This window comes from Amia ocellicauda, chromosome 5, assembly GCF_036373705.1.
Source record: "Amia ocellicauda isolate fAmiCal2 chromosome 5, fAmiCal2.hap1, whole genome shotgun sequence".
NCBI classification, from domain to species: domain Eukaryota; kingdom Metazoa; phylum Chordata; class Actinopteri; order Amiiformes; family Amiidae; genus Amia; species Amia ocellicauda.
In genome coordinates, this window is record NC_089854.1 from 19,599,986 (window position 1) to 19,625,870 (window position 25,885).

At 48.6% G+C, this 25,885-nt stretch overlaps 1 protein-coding gene across 1 annotated transcript in view; it reads left to right on the plus strand.

The window, feature by feature from the left end:
• Positions 1 to 3,384: 3,384 nt before the first annotated feature.
• Positions 3,385 to 25,885, plus strand: part of gcgra (glucagon receptor a) — a 45,567-nt gene continuing 23,066 nt past the window's right edge. The window contains exon 1 of the mRNA XM_066704161.1: positions 3,385 to 3,655. The gene's annotated coding sequence lies outside the window, so the exon portion shown is untranslated. The remainder of the gene's footprint in view (positions 3,656 to 25,885) is intronic.

Genomic DNA, 25,885 nt, shown 5'->3' on the forward strand with positions numbered 1-25,885 from the left:
CGTTTTGTTCTTGTCCTTGTTGACTGCTCTGTGCTCGCCCTCCACACAGGCCCGCCCGGCTCTGGTTTTGTCATCTTGTTTTCTCCTCGGTGGTTTCAGATAAAACCGCACAAAGGCTCGGCTGGAGCGTGCTGCTCTGAAAGCCATCCCAGTGTCTGAGACGGAGCTTATCTATAGCTTAGGAGAGCGTGTGTTTACACTGGCTTTAAAGTGAAAATCCATACAGTCAGCCAATGGACCTAATGAGAGATTGATGACTGGAGCGGATGGGAGAGGCAGACGGGGAGCTGAGGCACTGCTGTCTTGGCAGAGAGCTCTGTGCTGTGGAGCTCTGTGCTGTGAAGCTGTGGAGCTCTGTGCTGTGGACCTCTCCTCCATATTCTGGCCATGGATACCCGTGAACAGCATGAAGACGGAGATGCTCCACGAACACGTCTGAAGTGTCATCAAGCTTTATCTCACCCACCTGCCCAGCGTGTTCATCCCACAGAGTCACCCGGGGGCTGTGTTCACCTGGGCTGAGTGCAGGGCCACACTGGGGACTGATGAGATCTGAAGGCCCCAGTGACACACCGATGCGTCTGCAGCTACCGTCCCCTCCCCCTCACCCATCATCACTGGGTGCCAAGCAGAGAGAGAGATGGGCAGGCCAGGTCCTGTTCCCTGACAGGGTGCATTCCTCACACTTTCGCTTTGTTTGTTTTCTCTTTCTTTCGCAGACACAGTGGTCAAGGTCAGAAGCAGGCGTGTGAAGGAATGGGTTTATAATGATCATAATAAGACCTGTATTATGAATAATAATAATAGTAATAAATCCTGAGAATGAGAGGAATAACCTGCTGTTTGAAAGGACACTGAGGTGCCAGCGAGGTCTGGAGTCGCAGCTCAAGGTGACTGGCGGCACATGTTTCTGCAGAGGAGCTCTGACCACTCAGTCATTCTCAGAAGTCAATTGAAAAACTTTAAGATTAATCCACTAGAGTACATTGAACCTGTGAGCTCTGCGTAGCGGCTCTGACCTCCCCCCGCCGATGCCAGTGAAAGCACCGTGGATATGACATGACCGGGCCAGGCTCAAATTGAATTGTCCAGCTTAGTCTCAGTGGCAAACACAATCAGGATGTGAGATTGAAGAGGCTGCTCTCTTCACAACCAAACCGTTTCACAATCAACACAATGAGCATCTTCAGGTCTCTTGTTTTTTCCGTTTGTTTGTTGTTGTTCTTCGAGATCGCAATCAGGGAATCATTCCCTGTGGGTTTTGCAGATTGATTTCATCAGAAAAAAATAAAAGGAAAAAAAGGAAAAGCAGTCTAAAGCTGACGGCTGTTGTGAGCAGCACAGAGAGGGTCCTGGGAGAGGGGGCCCCTCCAGTGCGCTGTGCCAACGGCCAGGCCCCCCCAGGGGACATGGCGTGGCTGAGGTTTGTGTGCCTCAGTGTCACCGGGTGTAAACGCATATCTGGGGAATCTCCTGCTCCTCACCGCCTGGGGCTCCTGTCACTCACTGGCAGGGTGGCCCCTTGAACCCCGCAGGGATATAGATTGGATGACCGTTCCGATCCGGGTCGCACCCAGGATGGCAGTAAACATGATCACGTTGACATAAAAACAAAGTCACCTTATTGTATAGTGGAGCAGGTCTTTTTTTAAAATGACAGAAAAGAAAACACACGCTGCCGTCTGCTGAGTGAACTTTGCCTTCAGTTGCAGTTCATTGGCCTCAGCCAGGGTGGTTCAGGGGATTTTTTTTAAAGATCATTCTGCTGAGTGTCCACCGTTTTCTCATTGCTGCTTTAAACCAACCTACCCAGATGCCTGTGCCTTGCTGGCCTCTTCGCCCTGGCGACCCTGAGACGATCCATTGTGGTGCTGCTTGGTTCGGCTGCTCTGTGGCACCATTTTCAGCTGTTTTGATATTTACAGAATCGTTTGCGCGCGCAGGGGAATGTTATCAGCTCAGTTATGGCAGCTCACGCAGAGGACACACACCCTGGACAGAGTCCGCGGGGTTTAGGGGGCACGGTGGGACAGGCCTGAAAAGGGACAGTGCGGTACTGAACAGGAGCAATTCTGCCTCCTTAACAATCAGCTCATGACAACACAGCAATTGTAAATATATCACAAATATATGATGAATAAATACCCAGAGGGGACGGTACCGCAGTGTTGGTGCAGTTGTATCTCTGGGATGTCCAGGACAGTGAGTGCCAATGCCCTCCAAGTTTTGACTTAAGTAGGAGGACTATAAATATGTCATGTCCAGCAGCTGGACTGAATGGCCGCTGCTCTCAGACACAACACAGCGATACTTTACAGCTCATTTTTCACAATGAAGAAGTGTTTTCCCAAAATAAACCTGACAGAACGTTGTGGCTCATTTAAAAAGTCTCCTTTCTGATGTGGTTATTTTGGGCACATAATCCCACTTATGGATTTCAGCTCCCATTCCCGGGTCTGTCAGAGTGCGATACTGAGCTAAGTAATAGGGCTCGTTAGTTATCATCTGAAAAAATCTGCTGCTGGAAAAACACAGGCATGCCTCTCATAAATTAGCATGTTTTTCCACTGGAAACGGCCTGGCAATGTGAATATATTATATTAGCATCAAATATATACATTTAGTACTGTTTTTTTTTTTTTTTTAGACAATATAACAATCGACACACTACAACAATATATACTTGAACAGACTCCTGTCAACGGCCATTTATTGCCTTTAGCAGAGGCGTCGGGCCCAGCGCAAGCAGGCACTTCAGTTCTTGCATTCATTAATTCATTCATTCATTCATTCATTCATTCATTCATGTCTTTTTCCCTGTTTCCTCCGCTGAGGGGAAGTTGTTGACAGGAGCTATTTGTGCCGGAGCGGATGGAAGTGGCCGTCAGTCTTGCTGCCGTTTGCAGGTACACAGTGACGGACAGAAGATGCAGCAGCGCGGTTTAAATAGCGCAAAGCCAGTGTGGGAAGTGTACATGTCAAGTGTCTTCCTGGCCGCAGTTTGCCTAGGACTGCGCATCTCTACCTGCCCGTTTACTCCAACGTTGCATGTAGTAAAGAACATAAGGCCGTTATGCACAACTATGCACTGTGAAATAGTGAACGTTCACATAGAAAGTGGCGGAAGGTTGTCCACGCTGTGTGTGTGTGTATTAAACTCCTGTGCAAGTTATTTTAACGAGCTCTGGTGCTGTTTCCCGAGTGCAAGATTGCGGTGAGGTGCACTGAGCCCAGGTGGGACAGCTGCCCATGCAGGGGCTTCATCTCCGGCCGGGCCCACCTGTGTCCCTGTGAGTCTCCCTGCGCCGCTTGACCCGGGAGGCGGTGACGTCAGGAGCGCAGAGCCGGAGTGGAGTCTCCACCAGCGCTGCGCTCAGTCCGCTCACTCTGCGCTCCGGCACCGGCGCACTCGGGCTCAGAGGCTGCTGCGTCCGCACACGCAAACACCGCCATCCACGACGGACAACCGCCGGCTCGTCTAACACTGTTAGTTATTGATCACCACGCATTTCGCCTCCCCCGCCTCTCCCGTGCTGGATTATGCGCGCTGCTTTAGCCAGGCTGGGATTTTCACCTGGTTCAGTCCCGCTCCCCGAAAGATGTCCTGTCCTGGGCTGGTGACTACAGACTGCGCGGGACCCTCGACTTGTGCAAGGTAGAGATTGTCTTCATCAGTGCTGTCGCTTGAGTGTTACTGCTGTGCACGATGACATGCAGCCCGTTCTGCACTAGCCGTCTCTGATCTGACAGCGCAAACCTGGACGCGGGTCCGGATAACGACAGGTTTGCATTGCAGCGGCTGTACACTGTTCTTCGTTGCTGTGGTCGAGTCGGAAAAGTTTACACGCCGCGCTTGTAGAAAGGTCAACACCGCCCACCAGTCTTCATATAGACTTTTTAAAAGCCTCCTGCTTGTTTAATAATGTGTTTCTTTATAGATGTGCTTATCTGTTGTGGATGCACATTCTTAAAAAGGCAGTTTCTGCTGTAAATCATCCTCGGGTTTAAGGGCAGGACTTACATTTCAAAAGGGAAACGGGACTGGGGGGGTCGGGCTCAGTGTTAATGGGCTACAAACGCACAATCCCAAACCAGCGCTGCGCAAGTAGTCCTGGCAGGATTGTTGGTTTAGGTGCCGCTGTCATTTAGGAAGTCCACTTTCCTGATGTGCTGGGAGCCCGAGGCCATGGTGACGTTGGATCTGGGGTGTGTGTGGGTCGGTACCGCGTCTCTGTCCGCAGCCCGGGCTCTGTGTCGCCGGTACCGCCGCTCTCAGCCTCTGCGCCCGGGCGGCTCTGAGCGCAGCTGGTCGAAACTGGAAACGCCAGAAAGCAAACTGCTGTTGTTTTCATGGTTCAGAACAAGTTATGCGTTATTACAGGAATGGAGAGTGTTTTTATACATACCTTTCAGACACTTCTGTATACAGTGCTCTGTGTATTTGAGTAGTTTCCAATACCGCAGAAAGCTTAATAATAATAATAATAATAATAATAATAATAATAATAATAATAATAATAATAATGCATTGATTTTTTATATCTCTGTTCCTCCCTTTATTCTAGCGCGACTCGTACAGATTAAACCAAACTCTTAAAAAAACAGACGAACAAGCCCACAATCCAGCCGGCAGAGAGACGGGCTCTGTGCGCCGGGTGAGCCCGCAGGTGGCAATAGGCAGAGACCGGGAATCCAAGCGACATCCAGGCGCAATCCCGTGTCATTGGCCCGGTACCGGTCCAGATTCGGCGTCCCGAGAAAGTAACAGATGCATACCTGAAGGATCCATAATGACTGTATGCTGTATGTCTATGAACCTCAGTGTGCCTGTTTGTATGAGATGTTTCAGCTGAAGATGTTTAGGTACTGGATGACGGAGCTGGGCTGTAAGTGCGATGCCGAGAGACACGCCTGTCCTGCACAACAGTGTTCAGTTTCTCACTAACATTAAGCATCGGGCTGCGTTTTACTATATATTATACATATACAGGCAACGAGCCAGTATGATTGGTCAGTATAATTAATCATCAACAACACATCAATCGCTTCTTGAAGCTCTTAATAACACGTTTATTATTATTATTATTATTATTATTATTAGTATTAGTAGTAGTAGTAGTAGTAGTAGTAGTAGTATAAATAATAATATTATTAATGGCGTGTGTGTCGCTGGGTGTATTGATATAAATATAAATCCGTTTCTGTGTTGGTTGTGAATTTAGCCGAAGTCGCTCCGGCACCGTTGCCTGGTTGCCCCCCACACCTTGCCATCCACACGGGTACCGCATAGAAACCCCTCCTTTCTGAACAAACATGGCATTCAAGCAGCCGAAACGCGACGCGTGATGAATATAATACAGTGTGAAGCTGGAGCGTGGTATTGTTAATATCAACATATCATTTCACAATGTGTTTTGGTAACACTTTCAGAAAGATGCGTTACAAAACAAACAAGAATGTTTATGTATGTATGTATGCATGTATGTATCATGTATTTTAATTTCCTGCTCACGTTCATTGACACACGTTGATGCTTCAAAGGGGGGTCTCTATACAAGCAGGTCTGCCCGCTGCGTCCAGGGCGGCTCTGGCACTCAGACTGCACCAGCAGATGTGTACAGATGTGTACAGATGTGTGCAGATGTGTACAGATGTGTACAGATGTGTGCAGATGTTTGCAGATGTGTGTGAGCGCAACATGGTTTTGACTCTCAGTTCACAATACTGATTCCGTGATTCCGACTGACGTCGAGCCTCCACACTCTTACAGCCCATGTGTTAAATGTAACATAGTTTGTGTTTGTAACGGACAGCACAATTTTGTCTTAAAAGTCTGTGTGGGAAAAAACACATTATTGTGTTACAAAGTCGTGTTGCTGTTTGGTCAATTGTAACACACATTAGTTGTAAGAGTACAGCAGGGTCATTCTCCCCCTGTTGGATGAGCCCAATTGAGTCTTGACGTGCTGTCCTTATCAATGAAGTTGATTTTGCTGAAGTCGCGTTTTGTTCGTTGATTTTGGAATCGATCACTTCATTTCTCAATGTTGCTGGTCAATAGGTTCAGACTGTCAGTCAGATTAGTAGTGTCCTATTTGCATTGATTTATATAATGTAGTGCTGCCTTCGTGTTACTCTCGTTTGGATCTTGTTTTAATTGTTGTTCGTTGTATATGTTTTATCTGTGTTGTCTGTCGACCCCAGTGAGAGCAACAGCTAATGTGGAACCTAATCAACAGTAGCGATAACGATATGCATCCAATTACCATATATGTATCCAACAAAGTAACCTCCAGTTACTGTTTTATTTATCGTGCACAGTTTTACATCCTAATTATGTCAGTTTACTGTTGTGTAATTGTAATTGTCATTATTGTGTGGAGGTGTCAGGTTGCATAAACACATACCAAGGCCATCAGCCGGCCATCTCTGAGATGAGACTCGCCCCTGTGTGTATTGTGTAATTGAGCCCCTCCGCCCTGCATGGCGCTATAAACAGAGTGGACGTGTTGAGAAACCGCAGCCCTGCAGCTGCTCTCTGTGATGTATCTTGCATCTTCAACAAGCGCCGTGCGATCAGTTAACCCTCCTTAACACAGCGCTGTAGTAGAGGTGAATTGAGTAATCCTGCTCGGAGTCACAGATCTGCGGTTACTGCAGTTATTGCTTCCTGTCCCTCGTTAGGCAAACACACAGTGCAGCAGCGAGGCGCTATCTGATGGCGCAGGATGTCGCACAACTGCGATCCACCACACAGGCACAAACGCTACGTGTCTCACCCCCGCAGCTCACGTCTCGGCCTGGGGGACACGCAGGCCTCTCCCGCAGGAAGCCGCCCCCATCCCGGCTGTGCTGGAGATCCCCGCAGCCTGAGACGTGGTGCGCCTGCCCGGGAGAGACCTGTGTACATCATCATCATCATCATCATCATCATCATCATCATATTAAGGATAAAATAATGCAAGTGCGAGCACAATTCTTGTGCAATTAATCTGCTCATTTTTCTGCCTTTGCTTTTGTTTTCAGTTACAGTGTTTAAAAGCAATAAATACTTAAATTAATACATAGTTACCTGATAGACCCATTTTTATTACTGTGTGTATTCTTATAAATATGTTTTTAAACTTGACTCTCATGCCATGATGTCACAATACTGTGTGACACAAAATGTCCCCATAATGTGTGGTAAACATTTGGACTAATTACTTTCATTGATTCCCAAGGAACCTGGCAGTTGTCATAAAACGGATGAAACGTTTACAGGTGAAATAAACTGCCTATAAATAACTGACAACTTCTAATAAACGCAACAGCACGCATTGAACAATGGTTGTGTTAGCCTTTCCAGTTGAACAATAATCCCGGTTTAGTTACGATTTAACCCGATTGAGGGCAGCCTAGATTAAACATTGACCATTTCCTAAACGGACTGGAGATTGAGGAAGGAGGTGCGGTCCACCCGTGACCCCTGACCCAAAACCTTGACCTGCCCGGTCTGGTCTGGGCTTTCTGTGTTGCTTCTGAGCACAGAACCAGGACGGGTCTCAGTCCTTCAGTCACATAATAACATAATAATTTGTTTGCATGTCACAGTACTTTTTGTGTGAGATAATATTGGATATGGATTATTTTTATTGCATTATTATTGTATTTTTATTGCAGTAGGCAGGTTAATATCGGTGATAGCGTTTTATCGAAGTAGTAATATAATTTAGGTTCATGCTGCTGTGTGCGCCAGCTCTGTGTCAGTCTATATGGCTCATCAGCGCACTTACTGCAGTGTGCAGTTCAGTAACAGTACTGCACGTAGTTTATAATCTCTTAGTGTATCAGGCATAGAGGGAATGATGAGTTATAGGGGACAGGGGTGCATTGAGGACACGTGTGTCGTAGGGGACAGGGGCGTGTTGTCCTGCTTATTGTGTTACCACTACACCACTGGTGTGTGGGTGTGTTAGTGAGTTTGTGTGTGTGCTGCTGTATATATGACTGTTATTCGTTACGTTTTAAAACACAGGTATTTGCGATTATCTACAGTGCATCGGTGCAGTTTCGGTGTCAACACAGATTGTGGCTGCTGAGGTAGGAAGTGCACCACACAACACTATTTATACCCCGGTGCAACACACAATCGTTACTGTTTATACCCCGGTGAAGCACACCACACAGCGCACACGACCGTGTTATTGCCAAAACACAACGCCCTTCACTTTACTCATAACACAGTGTTGCTGCACAGACACCTGTGTGCCTGGTGTGACTCCAGTACAACACCTGTTGTCTGTCCTGTAACACATTCAGTCTATGTGGCTTCAGTCTTTAGGGCTCCTATTTGCATATTAAAGGCATTAAGTTGTAAAAACATTAGTTAGGTTTGGGGGCCATTTCCACCATGTGATCAGTTATAATAACAATAACAATCAATCCTGCTGACAATAGTTGTTTTTATGATCATGATGATGATTATTATTAGACCTATTATTATTGCTGCAATTGCTTGGCAATTGGTTGATTATTAATCAATAATTATTTATCATATCCATTAAAAAAGTACAAGGAAAGTACATAGTATCAAGTTGAATGACTGTATGGAGTTTGCAGTGTCACGCAAGATCTGAGGGAGGAGTTACTGATTGTCAGAACACAAGAAATAAAAGTGAAGATCTTGCAAGAGAACAAGACTGTGCATGTCCTCCCCACGCAGACCAGTGATCGCAGCCTCCTCTCATCGCATCTTCAGTACAGAAAGTCATTCATTCCAGCAGCTACTGCGTCTCTGTAGCTTCATTGCACACAGCCACCCCTTCCTGCCACAAGCACAAGCCTGTAAACCGAGGTGTGTATTTGGAAAATTAGTTTTGTGTTGTTTTTTGTTAATTGTAAGCAACACGTCGCATTATCCCTGCTTTTAAATGCCTTGCTGTGGAGTAGGCTTGTAGTACACTGATAGCACCTGTGGAGTAGGCATATAATATAGGGGTAGTTTGTGTGTGTGAGCATTCTGTGAACAAATGTTAAAAACAACTCGACTCCTCTTGTGTTTGTTCTTGTCGACAAATTACTTTGTCAGAATATTTAGGCTGGGCACAGTGCAGTACAAAGTCCCTCAGTATAGCACATGGTAGACCCTCAGTGCAGCGCAAAGACTGCTTAAATCTGCACCTTGTGTTGAAGATACTGTGTGTGTGAGAAAGAGAGAGGGTGTTGGTTTTGTATGGGAGACGATGCCATAGGCTGCTCAATAGTTCACATCCTAGCGTGTAAATATGTGAGTAACGGAGAATTAATTCCCCACAGAATTAAACTCACAGTTTGTGTGTTAAAAGGCACAGATGGGTGATTGCAGGAGGACATCCCTGATGCAATTTCTGTGATACTGAACCCTGCGTGATTTACATGCAACACTGTGAGGAACAACATACTTGTTTTAGGTGAATTTGTTTTAATTCTGTGTTGTGTATCAAACACGTCCATGGCTTTATTGTGTGGTTGGTTATGGGAGGAATAGAAACCTTGTCATCAGTGACATCAGAGTGCTGTATTATTCTGAACGCAAAGCACAATGTGTAACAGGTACACAATTCACTACGTGAAGCCGGCAAATAAGTGTCTATGTGCGATGCGTGTACATCTATTTCCCCTCTGCTGTCACCACTAAAGCCGTATCAGTATTTTCTAACAGAAACACTTGCCATTATGACTCAGTCACACAATGTTACAGTGCAATGTTTGTCCTGCACAACATGTCTGATGCATTGCTTTGAAAGCAACACCACAGCAGTGCGGGAAAGGCAGTGTAGCGGCGCCGGGCTGGTCCATCCACACCACCCCAGCGCAGTGCTGTAATTGAGCGAGGCAGTCACTGCGACACCAGAGGATTGTGCATTTTGCCACTTTCTTTAAACATAACCTCATAAAACAGCACTAACTCGCCATATGCATATAATATACATAATTTGAATGTATAGATCAAACTTCATTGTTCAGGTAGAATACCACACATCCGTACTATAATTTTACAGTTCTACAATATTTTTACCATGGTACACTGCACTATATATACGTATGAAAAAATCCACTTAATGATGGTTTGATAAAGGCTGCTATTTATGTGAATATATATATATGAGAGAGCATGTGTCTGCATTCTCTCTCATATCTGAGAAATGCAGAATATCTGCATTTTTCCATTTATTTAACTGTGCAGTACTTTGTTTATTGGATGCTGCCGATGCCATCTGAAGTGAACAGCTGTTCCGGGCTGGGCATGTTCCCCGTCTCTCTCAGCACCTGGTCCGTCAGCGGCTGCGAGCGGAGAGCAGAGCCCACAGACCTGTAGACACGCAGAGCAGACCACCATGTGCTCTGAGTCACTGAAGGCTTCGCCAGGCCGCCGTGCCACTGTGTGTGAGTGTGTGAATGTGTGTGTGTGAGAGTGCGTGTGTGTGTGTGTGTGTTCTTTAAGCCGAGCAAGTTACACACACAGCTGTGCACTCTGGGTATTGCCACACTGCGGGGAGATGCTTGCTGCAGATTTGTGTGTGTGTTGTTCGTGTTCAGAGAACAGTTCCAGGCGTTAAGTCTGTGGATGGCTTATTCAGATTTTAAACCAGTTTTGCATCTCTAGGGAACATTGATTCTGCCGCTTTCACAAGGTGTTGTGCAGTGCTTTGTTGTAACGCAGTCTGACTGCGTCATGAGATGCGGTGAAATTGCAAATGCTGTTGTTTGTTTGCTTTTCTGTAGGTAGATATCCTGTCAGCTCGTGCCCCGTTTCCTCACGAGGGGTTCGCAGCAGTGAAAGTGCACTGCTGTGGCCCAGCTCTGACATTAATCTGACCCTGGGGCAGACTGTGGCCGTGCTTTTAAAGACATGTAGATGGAGGGAGGGAGAGAGAGGCGGAGGGAGAGAGTACTAGAGAGACTGCTGAGTGTCCTGCAGGTGCCGTTGCCTGCCAGTGAGCTGAGTATCGATCACAGGGAGGGGGTTGTGATGTTTGACCGTATGTAGTGGAGGCCGCTCCTGTGTCGTGCTGTGTCCGAGGGGCAAATCCATCGGCTCGGTGTTGCTCAGTGGTCTCAGAAGTAAAGACTGAAGGATCGACTGGCCTATTGATCGACTGGTGTGCGCAGTTTACCTGGTCCTCTGAGAGGCCTGCTGTCGAGCGATGCGCACTGCCGGCGGCTCTGTGCTCAGTCAGTCAGTCTGCGGGGAGAGGAGTCTGAGCCCGGTAGCAGAGCAAAGAGCTGCAGCAGCACACCGCGGCTCTGTAGGGCAGGGTGCTCTTTCTTTCTTTCTCTCTCCTTCACTCTCCCTCTCTCTCTCTGTCAGCTCGGCGTTACACTCAGCCAGGCGTCTGCGGTGCTGCATGACCCTCTGATGTGAGAGAGGCTGGGATTCCACACGCGTCTGAGGGGTGACGGATAGCAAGGCCAGGGAGTGGGAGAGAGAGGTCCAGGAAGAGAAAGAGGGAGAGGCAGGGATAAAGAGAGAGGGAAAGGAAGGGAGGGAGAGAGAATTAACTGAGAGCCTTTTCTGACATTTTTGCTTTTTGCTCTTTCCCACAGACTTTAGCTCTCTATCTCCCCCCTCCCCTTTCTCTCACAGCGCTCACAACGGGCCCAGAGATCTGAGAAGCAGAGGAGAAAAGCAGGGGAACTCCACACAGTGTTTATTTCACTGTATCAGAGGGAACGAGTGGATGTGCACGCACTTCCATTTTCTCTCACTGTCAGAGGAGGCCAGTGAATCAGATCTCTGTTTGTTTGTTTTTTCGGGACGGAATAATTTATTTAATTAACCTAATTAATCTGCTGTGCTTTGCAGAGCGGTATCAGTTACTGTGAATGTGTGGCCGTGTGAGCATCAGAGAAGGCAGATCTGCATCACTCCAGGTGTCACCACAGCTGAAGATGATTATTATCTGCATTCAAAATGCAGATCTTGTTATTACTCGGTTTCTTTATTATTTTTCTGCTTATTATTATTATTATTATTATTATTATTATTATTATTATTATTATTATTATTCTCGTTTCTGACCAATTTTTAAACGCATCTCCTCCTACAGTTTTCAACTATTCCTTACCAAACTATGATCATTGCTTTGCACAACGTCCCAAATGATATGCTATTACTTTTGGTGTAGGTCTGTGTTCTACCTTCAGACCTAAATGCCACTTCTTGTGAAAGTGAAAGTAGTTTATAACTCTCTGACGGTTGAAAATACAGTCATGGTATGTATTGAACATGTATAGGAAACCTATGGAGTTTTATCTGACCATGCCCTTTTTATTGACCTTTGACCTTTCTGGAGCCAGATCCTAAACAATTAATCTGATCCGTGGTGCTCTCAGATATTGAACATCTCATTACTACTGGAAGGAAGGCGTTCCGAGAAATGTTACTATGGAGCATAGATAGGAAAGTGTGTATGAGGTTTCCAAAGCAGTTTTCCGATCGGAGCTATGGATCATGGGATATCGCCAAAAAAAATCTTCATTTTTGAAGGCATATAACTCCTTACGGGTTGCAGATACGATGATGGTCACTATAGAACATGTATAGGAAACCACATGGGCTGTATCCATGCATGACCTTGAACTTGACCTCTGACCTCTCCTTCAAGGTCAAATTATATTTTCTTGCAGTTCAGGGTTTACAACATGCAAAATCCACCAAAGTCACCATGAATCATGTCATAGGGGACCAAATGTGTTCTTTCGAAAAAATAAAGTTTGAACTTTTACATTTCCTTCAGGGGTCAAAGGTCAATTAAATGTTATTTTGTCTAATAACTGCTTTCAGACTGAAGATAGTCAGATTTACTATTGGACACGTATAGGCAGCCATGAGTGGTCTAATTGAAAATGTCAAAAATCATGACTTTTGACCTCTCGATTCAGGTCAAATGCAATAACTTTTTACTATTTGCTCTATAACTCCTCACAGAGAGGAAATAGGCCTATGGTATATATTGAACACATATAGGAAACCATAGATGGGTTTTCAAAATATGCCCCTGAGTTTGACCTTTGACCTGTCCTTCAAGGTCAAATTCACTATGAGGATTAAATAAATCTTATTTTCTCCTAGACACAAGGCTGAAAACTGATTTCTGACTTCAAATTTGTAATGAACATCGTATGTTTACTTCTAAAATAGTCCAAGCACCTTCATTTTGACCTTTGACCTCCCCTTAGTGGTCAATCAATGCCTTTAAAATGCTTATATTGCCCTATAGACTGTAGATAGGCTAATGATTGATATAGAACTCAGATAGGAACTCATATGTGGTCTACTTGATAATGTCCTCCATTGTGACCTTTGACCTCTCCTTAAGGTCAAGCTGAGAACGGGCTCATAACTGCTTACAGATTACTGTTATGCTCATACTTATTACAGAACACATATAGGAAACCATGTATGATGTATCTGAAAATGGCCTATACGATGACCTTTTGACCTTATTGTTAGGTAAAATGAAATGCCCTATTATAAATCCTTCAACTGAAGAGCAATAAAGCTGGTCTCAAGTTATAATTCTTACAAACATATTTAACATGCTGAACTGCATAAATTCATCAGATACTCCTCTAAATGGTCTTAAAACGGCAGTTTTTCAACGCAGATGAAGTTTCCAGAAACTTCTAAATCTAGTTCATATTATTGTTATTGCTGTCACTCCTGTCACTTATCTTATCGTGCTTCAGTGGTGCGGTTGAAGCCTGTGCATCCGTACAGCTCAGCACTGTGCCTCACCTGAACACCCAGCAAGCGAGAGCACAGGTGTGGCGGGCAGGGCAGTGAACGGGGCTCCGTGGTTGCAGAGAGTGAGAGAGAGAGACTCTGTTGGCCTCTTCGCTGCTCTCCAGCGCTCGTTCTGGGAGGTTTCCATGCTGGGTGTCACTGGCGATCTGGGTTTAGCCGTGTGCTCTGTCTGCTGTTTCTTTTCTTACATTACGGCCCATGAAATATTTACACAGACTAAGCCAGCGAAGAAGTAAATTACATTTTTATGGTCTGTGAGCAGGGCTCTGTGATTGCAATCCGCAGCAGTTCAGAGCACTTAACCCTTGGGCTCCTGGGCTCAGTGCATGATGGCTGCAGCTGGACCTGTATGTGGGCTGTTGGGTTTTCATTGGCAGCGTTGTGAATTTTGTCACACTGCAGCTGCCGTGGGATTTGGGGGGTTCTGCTGGTGAGGTTGGGTGGTCAAGGAGCAGTAGGGACCTGGACAACTTGTGAAACCTGTAGATGTATACTCGCTCACTGCAGTGACAGCAGTGCATTCTGGGTATCTCGCTCACTGTAGTGGCAGCAGTGCATTCTTGTATCTTGCTCACTCCAGTGGCAGGCAGCAGTGCATTTTGGGTATCTCACTCACTGCAGTGGAGCTCTTGCCCGTCCTGCTCAGCTAATAATCCCATCTCCTTGTCACTCCTGCTCGGGCTCACTGCTCCCTGATCCCATTTACAGGCTGAGAGCGCCTCCGTGTCCCCGGGGATTAGCAACATGTATCGCTCTTTTATTTCTCAGCAGGATGAAGGCAGCGCTAATCCGGGGAGTTTAGCTGAGCAGGTCGACACCGGGGGCAATTGGCTCGGGGAGATGTGCGTGCGTGTGGATGCGTGTGCATGTGCGACTCGCAGAGACGGGCTGTGCCGTGACGGCTCTGTAAACACCATGAATACCTGACAGCACACAAACACAAACACACACACACCTGCACAATGATCGTCAGGCCACACTCTGGCACGCGCATCAGACTACAGGCGAATTTGAATTTTCAGAACTGTTGACCCAGTCCCCTCCGCTCCCCTCCTGCTCTCCGCTGTTCAAAGAGACTATAAATAGCCCTGCGAGAAACTGCCCTGTCATCAGGCCCTCCTCGCACTCGGTGATGCGACTGGCAGGACTGGCACCCCCCCGTGTCCTCGACCCCGGCTGCTGCTTCTCTCTGGGGTAAAAAAGTCATGACCTCGGCTCTTGGTTCACGAAAACTGACCAAGGGAACATTGCATCTAGTAGGAAGTTTGTCCCCCACTCTTTCTCTCCCTCCCTGCCTCTCTCTCTCTCTCTGTCTCTGTGCCAAACAATACTAGAGGGAGCTTTGTGTGTTTTATACACAGTGTTTTGCAATAGTTTCAAAGGCGCTTTCTGCAGCAGTAAAATGCCCTCCGGCGGAGTTCCTGTCAGTCTTCTTTAGGATGGCGAGACGCCCGTCTTTCAGTGTGAGCTTCCACACAGATCCTCCTCACAGCGGTGTGTTGACGTGTTCAAGCCCGGTTACATCGGAGAGCAATCCCGAGTCCCTTTATTTCAATTATATGAAATGCAGTTAAATCGGCCCCACGAACCAGGAGGCTAAACTGGATCTGGCAAGGGGGGGTTAAAATAAATACATTTAGTTAGTTATATCTGAAAACGCCACCCTGAAGGGCTGAGTGGAATCCTGTGTCTCTCGAATGGGCCAGGCTGTGCCAGGATGGTTTATGCTGGGCCGGGCTGTACTGGGCTGTTTAATGCTGGGCTGTGCTGGCAGGGTGACTGGGTTGTCTCTGTTTGTCCACAGTGCTGCGGCACAGATAACCTCAGCCAGTCTCGTCTCCTCGTTATCTGGAGAGCCGCGCTGTGGAAAGAGTGAGGCAGGGTTGTGAAAGAGTCAGTGGAACTATCTGTACTTTATTTATGTATATATTTATTTATGTTGTAAGATAGTTATTTGCAGATTAATTAATTAATTAATTAATGTGTGCTGTGGTGTTGGTGTGATGATTAGTCTGTGTCTCTGCTGGTGTTTGTGTGTGCATGCGTGTGTGTGTGTTGCTACTGAGCACACGTGAGACACAGTGAGGCCGCGGTGGGGCTGGGCTGTGCGTCAGTCAGTCAGCTCTGGAAACACAAGGTCAGGGGGGCAGCTTTACGGAGAGCCAGTGCAGAAAAACAGGTCCACCGCTGCCAGACACCCTGGCACAGAAGAAAACTGCAACTCTAAATGGCCCGAGAGGCGGGCGGTGATGCAGACCTGCACACAGAGCCCCAGGCAATGCCTCTGGTCTCTGTTCCTTGTATTTCTGGGCTCCTCTTCATTTAGGGGTGCTGCTCCACTCTTTGAGGTGTTCAGACACTTGCCTCCCGTCACTCTCCGTTCCTGAAGGGCCCCGGTGGTGTAATTGAGCGTGGGGATTGACCCTGGGGCCATGCGTTCCCCTTCTGCATCACTGCCAGCCCTGCCAATGAGGCTGTGCGGTGCGATTCATGTTGCGCGGGGCAAAATGACCCCAGGGACGTGGCCGAGGGCTGTAGTGAACGCGTCAGGGCCCTGGATGGACCCTGAGGGCGGACAGTCTGTTGGGGAAACGCTGTCATGCACTCAACTAACCAATAGCGGTCTTTACTTGTGTCTTCAATGTATCAGCAGGGGGCGGAGCGGCCTAAGCACGGGGGTGGGGGGGCAGGTTTATTGGAGGCTGTGCAGCCAAGAGGTTGGGGTGGGGGGGTGGAATCCCTCAGTGCCATTCTGACAGCTCCTTTATTCCTTCATTTATTCATATTTCTGTGTGTTTTAATACAACAGCAAGCCCCCCGAGGTGTTCACAGTCGCACAGTCTGTTAGAGTGAAGGACATTCCCTAGACGAGATGAGACAACAGAGAGAAATTCCAGGTAGATCTGAAGATATCTCCCGAGGTGCCAGAGCAAGAATCAAACGAGGAAATGGTTTGACACTGAGGACCGGATGTTATCTTCTTAAAGGAAGCGTGGTGGGGATTAGCAGGCAGTGAAGCCATTTGGTGTGTTAGGACGGATTAGGCTGCAGTGGCCGCTGATCCATCAGCTAATTGTGGCCGTTCCTTCCAATTGCCGAATGAATCTCTCACGGGGGCCTGCTGTGCAGCTCGGGATGTATTCCTAAATATATAACACTTATAAACATTTCAACCGCTAAAGTTATGTAAAACGCATTAAAATATCTTCCGACCCGTGACCCTGTTCCATGTTTTTAAGCCATAATCCTTAACTAGTTGTGCAGCACGCAGTCAGTCTATATTTAATCTCAGATTTCTCTGATTGTTGTGTGAGACCAGGTTGATCTGTCAGCGCCTACCTACAAATAGAAGGATGAAAAATTCCCCACTGTCTGTCACTCGTGTCTGGGAGTGCGGGCAACCAAGACCCCTGCACAGAGACAGTACAGATGGCTTCGGAGCGGCGGGGTGTCGTTGCCCACCCACACGCACAGCCGGGGGGTGCTGACTGACCGCGCTGAGGGGGTGTCAGTGTTCAATGTTTATTATGAGCCGTGCACACAAAACACAGAGAGGGTCAGCGTTCGGCCACAGGGGGTTCAGAGAGAGTTCCTGTTTGTCTGTCATGTGGAAAGACAAAACAACAACAACAAAAGGCTACAAAAGCCTGGCATTAGGTATAATTAATCAGAAGAGTCCTTGTGATAATTGGAGATGGGGGAGGGGTGGGGGGTTAGCTTTGTCTCACCATATCGCCCCCCTGCTCCGACCCCTTTTTCTTGAATTAGGGTACATTGCTGACGCTGTGCCCGGGCCGGGTGCCAGGGCCCTGTGGCTAGTGCAATGCCGGGATGGTGTCTTTACTCCATATGCTTGTGGCCCATGGCAGTTATGTGGTCAATGTGCAGTCACTGTGGCTTAGAGAGGGTCCGTGTCCGGTGGCCCAGGTCCAGGACGCTGCGGACTGCGAGTTTCTGTTTGTCTCTTGTGAAGCTGCAGGAAGGCTCTGTTGCTCCGGACCCCTCACTTCCCCTCTCCGGGGAAGCTCTGCTCACCGGCACTCTTCCTTCCTGTCAGGCGTTCGTTTTCCCTGTGTCCTGCACAGCATCGAGCCCCTCGCTGAGCCCGGGGCCTGTCTGCAGCGCAGAGCATGCCGGAGCATGATCAGTGAGACTGCCGCCCCAGGGAGAGCTGGGCATCCAGGGTACGGAGTCACACTGTCTGGTGGTCTGATGCGCTGCACTAATTACATCACCAGTCCTGATTGTCCTGCAGTTGTGTGAGGGAGTGCATGACTGCTCAGTGTGTCTCAGACATGATCGTTGTTGTTTCTTTCGTTAGAACAGCCTTAGCTTTTTAATGTCTCTTCTAAACTCAGTTTATTTACGATGAGTTTGTGACGTATTACTGGCCAGACTTGACTGACGTTCAGCTGCATCACATATGACACCTTGTCAGTTGTCCCCCATTCTGGCTCGTGTTCATGCAGTCGAGGATCCTGAGCTGAAGACGGCCTCGTCACTCTCGGCTGTGTCTGCTGTGTGATAAGTCCTGGTGTAGAAGGCATTCTCTCATCCGTGCACAGAGATGGTGATGGACAGTCGTCACAGTGACAGTTAGGGTTGCCACCGTGTGTCAGTTTAGTTTTGTGCAAAGGGGAGGAACACCCTTGTGTGGGTCCCAGGACGCGCTGCACACATGGACAGTGCAACAGGGCCCCCTCGCAGGGCAACAGATGTCACCACTGAAGCACGATGTTTGAGCTTCCACTGACAGATAACGCACAGCACTCTCTGGACAAACACTGTGGGGGGGGCAATGACCTTTCTCTGCAGAGCCAGGGCTGTTTTTCTTCAGCTGTTTGTTTCAATTTTCAAGGGGAACCTCAGCAGATGAATCGGACTGAGCGCCTGTGTGTGTGCAGTCCCCTCCTCCCTGACCCTGAACGCTGGCGGGTGTCTGGGGGCTGTTGGGAACGTATGCCCAGTGTGGGGAATTTCCTCTGGGATCTCTTACAGTCTATAGGGATTGAGAGACTCTGGCTCTCAGGATCGTGTGTCCCGGCGCAGAATCAACAGGCGTCTGACAGTCATGTGCTGCGAGGCAGGAATTTAATCCCGTATTACCAAATAACTTTCGAGGGACAAATCCTGCGCAATCTGGAGATTAGGCAGCTGTTGGAAACCAGTCCAACCCCCTCCTCTGTAGATACATTTATAAACAAGACGATTATAGCTCTAATGGCTTTCAGCAATGCATAATAATAATAATAATAATAATAATAATAATAATAATAATAATAATAATAATAATAATGTGGAGGAGAGCAGCCATATTCCCCTTTGCTGTTGTGAATGGGTCAAACGGGTCTCAGCGGAGAAACATGGCCGCTCAGTCCCACGCAGCTCAGCTCAGACAGAGATGGCCTTGTGTGTGCAGTATGTTGAGCCTGCGTGTCTCTGGGCTTTTGCAGTGCTTTGGCAGGGTGCGCCCCCCCCAGCCCCACACTGCACACTCACAGCAGCTCTTGGGGCGTCTTCAGGGTTTTTGTTGTCTTTTGTTTGGGAACACAGCTTCACCCTGTTTTTTATTAATCTCCTTATTCATATTTTATTTTTCTTCTTCATCTCCTTGGTTGGAGTTAAACTAAGTCTGTCCCGGAGCCGGGCCCAATCGCCCGGACCATGTGATCGATGTTCAGAGCCTCTTACCGGGCCCCCGGGATCTGGAGCAATCGGGTTTAGTGATTAGTGTGAACAAGGGGCCCTTTCAGACTGGCCCCCATGCCATGTGCCCCGTCCCACCACAAGGTCCCTCCCAGTCACCCGGCTCCCTGTCTAATCCCAGTCCGCGTATCAGACTGCGGCCATTGGTGCATCCCTTCAGGGCAGGGCTGACTGCCGGAGCCGCGAGGGGTCTGGGGGGAAGAGATGGCTGGTTACCACGGGTTACCACTGAGGATGTCAACATTAAAACGGTGAAATCGAAGGATTTGGGTGTGAATTTCAATTTTTAGCTGTTTTTTGTTGGTTTAATTTAGTTTAATTTGTTTGTATATCTAAGGCCTGCAGAGTTGTGATGTGTTTTATGAACACCATAGGCTGAAATGAAATACTGTTTATTTGGTATTAGTATTTTACATTTCAAAATATAAAACATACAAAATTGTAATACTTATGATTAAAAAAAAAAAATCAATTCTAAAATCACCTAAAACTTTTAAAATCTTAACGTGATTTAAAATAAACCAAAATATACATGTGCAATAAATCATTCAAAACAAACTGTGTTTAAAGGGCAAACTGCCAAACCAACAAAATGGTCAAATGCATTTGGAATTAACAGAAAATGCACCAGATAAATAAAAAAACAATTAAAACAATAAAAATAAAAACCAAACCAAAACAATCTGATGCATTTTAAATTAAAATATAAACGGAAAATACATTTGACAAAGAAACAAAACAAAACAACCAAACAACCAAAACAAAACAAGTGAATTTAAAATCAATACATTTAATTAAAACCAATTAAAAGTCATTTTTAAGACACAATCATAAATCAGCAAAAGCAATAAAAGATCTTGGACTCGGGCTCCAGCAGGGGGAGATGGCCGTCCCCGGAGGTGGGTCCCATCACGGGATCCTAAGCTCCCCCAGATCTTGAAGATGACAGTTCTTGAAGGCTTCTTCCTTGCCCCTCTGATAGATCTCCAGATTGACATAGTCCCGGACTAAGACCATGCCCCTCCGCGCAATGACAACTTGGTCCAGCACCTGCTTGTTGAAAAGACAAATGTTCCGTCTCTCCCACAGGGCCTGTTTCACTGCGCAGACGACACGCCACCAGCACCTCAGGGTTGAAGATGTCAGTCCCCTAGCTGGTCCATAGAGGATCTGCTGGGCGGTCGCCCGCACAGGAACGGCAAACCTGCGGAGGAACAGGAAAAACAGGAGCCAGACCCTGCAAGCGGAGGGGCAGTCCCTAAAGGTGTGAGCCTCTGTCTCCCTTCCCAGGCAGCCCTTGTAGGGGCAGGTGTCAAACGGGGCCAGGCCCCTTCTGTACATGAACACTCGGGTGGGGAGACACCGACTCACGGCCAACCAGGAGACATCTTTCTATGTGTTTGTGAGGCAAACGTGCGTAGCGTTAGCCCAGATAAACCGGCAGGTTTCGGGAGGAAAATCTTCTATTCTGCTGGTCTCCTGGGTAGATCTCATCTGGTTACAGATGGTCTTGTAGTCCCAGCGCGGCTTTGTGGAGGCCTACTTCGAGTGCAAAGGCTCAGAGGGCCCTGTAGAACAGCAGGGGATCCCACGAGTGCGGCCTGGTGTTATCCATGGCGCAGAGGCTGAGTGGTCTCAGGCTGCTGGCAAAATAAAAGCGGTTCATGAAACTCACTTTCTTGCCAGCAGCCTGGATGTTCTTTACCACATACGCCAGCCCCTGCACCTTAATGAGCCGCACAACGTCCGGGACTCCCCTACCTCCATCCAGGGCGCCCTTCACCATCTACACTTTTTTCAGCCTCTCAATTTACTCCCCCAGACAAACCGAAATATAATTCTGTTCACCAATTTCGTGGTATGCCTGTCTGGGGGAAATATCATGGCGATGTAGAGAAGTATCGGGAAGAGGATGGCCTTTATGACCAACACCTTACCAGCCATCGTCAAGGTCCTTGTGCTCCAGCCATGGATCTTCCTTTGGAACTTGGATAAGGCTTCCTCCCAGCTCCGGATGCCCATGTTGGTCCAGTCGATCGTGATCCTCAGAACCTTGATGAACGGCTTCACAGGGAACATGGTCGGCAGGCCCCGGCCAACAGGCCATGCCTGAGAGAGGTAGACCTCGCTCTTGGCCTTATTGACAGCAGCCCCCGTCGCCCTGCCAAAGCCGTCCAGCAGTTCCTCAACACTGGCCACGGACGGCGCGTCCGTGCAGACCACAGCCACGTCGTCCATTGAGGCCAGGGCTTTCAGTTGCTCTCCGCCGGAACTCGGGAGATGGAAACCTGTGACCCGTGCGTCCCAGCGGATCGCCTGCATGAACGGCTCCAAACAGAGGATGTACAGCAGGGCCGACAGGGGACAACCCTGTCGAACCCCCGACCTGACCGGAAATAGGCTGAAATGAAAGGTGCCAAGAGGCGAGAAGCATTGTGACTGGTCTGCCGGTGTGTGAGTGAATTGCCTGCAGTGCCAGGGGTCTGGGTACGATCCAGAACAATTCAGTAATACAGGGACAGGATGCGCTGGGGTTATAGTGCCATACCAGTGCAAGGTTCCCAGACTGCACCACTCACAGTGACACAGCTACAAAGGCATAGAGCTACATTAGGAATCATACAGGAAAAGGAGGAATGAAGGAAACCAACCAACCCAGTGAGTCTGAGTGAGCTGCACGCCCTACCCGTGCGGAGCATCTTATACTTATTGCGCTGGTGACGGCTCTGGGGTTTTACTGCGGCCAAGCCCTCGTCCCTCCAGAAGGATATCCCTTCCGTATCAATTGGCCGGTGGAGCTGAGGGCGTTCCATCCTGCTCCCTTCTCCTCGGATCAGGGTTGCCATCTGCCCGTGCTGTGTCCTGTTCCGGCACTGCGGAGTTATATGGACTAGGACTCTCCACCACACGGAGCAGGGGTGTTACTAGGCGAGGTAGCCGGTGAAGGACTTGTCCCGTTGGATTGCGAGTCTCCCGCAGGCCGTGTTGAATCTATTGTTATCATCAGTGACACACAGGGAGACACGGAGCCACTGGGGAGTGCGGCGGGGGGCGTTAGACGGGTGTGGCACACTTTCCCTGTCCCCGAACGAGCCGACACCACAATGCAAACCTCAGTCATGAGCCCGGGATGCTCTCCAGACTTCCAACACACACTTTCATTTGCTTGTCTTTGTTTATTTATATTTTTATTCAGTCCCGACCGTTGGGCGGTTCTGTTAATTCTCCAATGAATACCGTGGAGTGACAGCCCCCCCATGACCTGTGATGAACGGCCCATCGGAACGGTAACCCGGTACAGTCTCCACAGTATAATACACTCATAAATACCTCATCAGTAATAAACAGGCTCCTCGCCGTTCCAAACAACCTATGGCACACTTTTCTGAGTTACTGAGGTTTTGAAAGGGAAAAGAAAAAGAAGAAACAAGAAATCATTAAGTGTGAAGACTGCTTGTTGTGAGGGGGGCTCTGTGAGGCTGTACTCTAAGTTCTGTGGCACAAACACCATGTTTTGTTCTGCTGATAGAGAGAGAAAGATGGAGAGAGAGAGACGGAGTGAGCCCTTCAGGGTGGTGTCCAGGCCGCAGGGTGCCCAATGATCCCGGCACTCACGGAGACACACGGATTAGGTTCTCTAGGAGAGGTGGCATGGAATCGATATTAATCCCCCTGGACTCGGATAATCGCATTAATGCACTTAGAACTAAACCGGATATTTCTAAATGACGGGCTGTGGGGGGAGTGTCTGGCTGGTGCACTCTAGTGGAGGTCAGTCCTTTTATTGACCGCCCAGCCGGCAGCCGAACTTGATCCACTACCGCTTTCCTGTAGGTCAGCTCTCCGGGAAGTAGAGGGGGCTCTGCTCTCATGTTCCAGGTGGTCTCGGCGGGGGTGTTGCACTGGACTGGACAGACTGTTCTCCACTCTTGGACTCCCTCTTCCCCCGTCCACCCGTCCGCACTGATGGATGTGCGGCTCCTCGGCCCCTCGCCCCCCCAGGACCGTTTACTTTCCTGTGCAAATATTTGTGTAGGTTGGCGGCTCTGCTCTCACTCTGCTTTGCTTTGGGGGCCCTTGTTCTCACTGTGTATCTCAGCTGTTTACCGCATCGACAGGGAGGGGGGCGTAGCGTAAACTCTGTGCCCCCACAGTAATCCAGAAACAATCAGCTGCCAACACAGTTTACAAGCTTTTTTCACTTCAGAGATACATGTGTAGACTGCGCTTTGAAAAGCCGTCCAGTCTTGCGGTTCCTGATGTTGACAAGATCTTCGGGGTGATGTCGATCACGTTGAGCCATTGGGAAGAACAGGAAAGACGGCCAAACTGTGGTCAAGCATGGAGCAGAAACCCAGCCACGAGACAAGCCCAGGAAACAGCACAAGGCGAACAGGGAAAACCCATCATGGAAGACTTAGAAACGACTGTGGAAGGTGTGGGAGGAATGGAGTGACTTCTCTTCCTCCCTCTCTCCCTCTCTCTCTCTCTCTTCCTCTCCCCAGCCCTGGGCTACAGGCCCGGATACAGACAGGCCTGTATGCTCACTGGACCCCAGTCCCTGGTCTGACTGCTCTGCCCAGTAAGACCTGCCGGGCTCGGTGCTCAGTGTTCCTGAGGTGCTGTCACTGTCACTACAATTCAGTTGTATTAAAACCAGCTTTATTGGCATGACTGAGTTACATCAGGGCTGCCAGAGCATTGACAGAAGAACAGGGTAATGGGAACAATAGATACAGTCAGTACACACTCACAAATGTTATACAGATGTTAGATATATATTGTCGATGATACCTTGGACGTGTCCCTTCCATCCCCCCTAAACATATGTTTATGGCTGTAGGGGCCAATGATTGTCAACTTCTGACCTTGGCGCTGCTCAGCCTGCAGAGCGGTCACTGAGGCACAGTGTGTGTGTTGTGTGTTTGTGTGTTTGTATGTGCTTGGCCCCTCAGCTCTGGGGTGAGGTGTCGGGCCCCTGTGCTTTGAGAGTTTGAGCAAGTGTGAGTGTGTCCTACAGTGTGAGTGTAGGAGAGTGTGTTCTCCAGTGTTAGTGTGAGTGTGGAAGTGTGTGTGTGGTGTGAGCAGGGAGTGTGGTTTGCGTGTGTGAGAGAGTGTGTGTGTGTGTCTGGTTGGGATCTGACAGCCTGCACCCAGACCTCTCTGCAGTGTTTATACTCAACACAGAATTTATCGCTCGCTGTGTTTATTAAACTCTCAGTCCAGCGAAAGTGCCCCTCCACACGGCAAGCGCCTCCGCCAGGATCTCAGACAGGCAGCGTTGTTCCTGCCGCCCACTGCGCCTCGCCGTGCTGTGAGGGTCTCCACACAGACCCCCTAAAACGTCTGTGTGCGTCTGTGTGTGTCTGTGGACGACTGTGCGTTGGACCCTTGAGCGATAATAGTCCTGGAAAGCCCGTCCCCGGGGGCTGGCAGTGTCTGACGTGACGAGGATTGATGTGACTGATGACCAGGGAGGTCAGGGAGGGGCAGCTCCTGTCTCAGCCGGAGCAGCAATGCCGTGTGTCACACATGTGTCACACAGCGCGGTCTCTGTCTTGAACTCTGCCCCTGACTTTCCAGACTTTCTCCCTTCTTTCCCCTTCCCCTGTTCCACAGCCTGTCTCTCTTCCTGTCTGCCTGCCCTCCGCCCCGCCTCGCCAAACTCCCTCCGCCCCACAGACGTTCAGTCACAGCTGGCAGGGCAGGCCGGGCTCCTGTCTCTCCCCGTATCATTCTGCACTTTTAATATTCAATTCCCTTGCGTATCTTTCAAGAGTGCTCAGACACAGGCTTAATAGAGTGCAACCAGCCGTGTCTCTCGGTGTGTGTGAACCGTAATGGACTGGCAGATTAATCTCAAAAGCACTCAGTCCTGCCCCTCTAAGCCCACCCGTAATGAAGAGGGACTCAACAATTGATAATACATATGAGTCATTGGGTGGTTTTGTGTAATACTGTGTCTATTATGAATAGCTAATTAGTCTTATTTCTCCCTCTCCCCCCCCACCCTCCCTCTCTCTCTCTCTCTCTGCCTCTTCGGGGGTCGCTGGTGTGTTTTTGAGCAGGAGGATGAAGTGAGGGAGTGAGGGCAGGAGGGAGGGAGGGATGGTGGGAGTTGGCGTGGGGGGGCGGTGCTTTGACCTGCCTGCTGGAGTGAACACTGTGCTGTCCACATGCTATAGACCTGGCCGGGCTCTCTGTAGTGTGTGGACAGCACAGTGTTCACTCCAGCAGGCACGTCAAAGCACCGCCCCCTCACCATCCACATGGCACCTGCCCCCCAGGTGAGCCGCTGCCACGCATTATTGATTACAGACAGAGCCGTGACTCTTGTGTTTATTCTCCTCATGGCCGCCGGGCTTTTAAAGCCTAATTGGTTGCCGTTAAGACGGAGCTGCTTCCTAA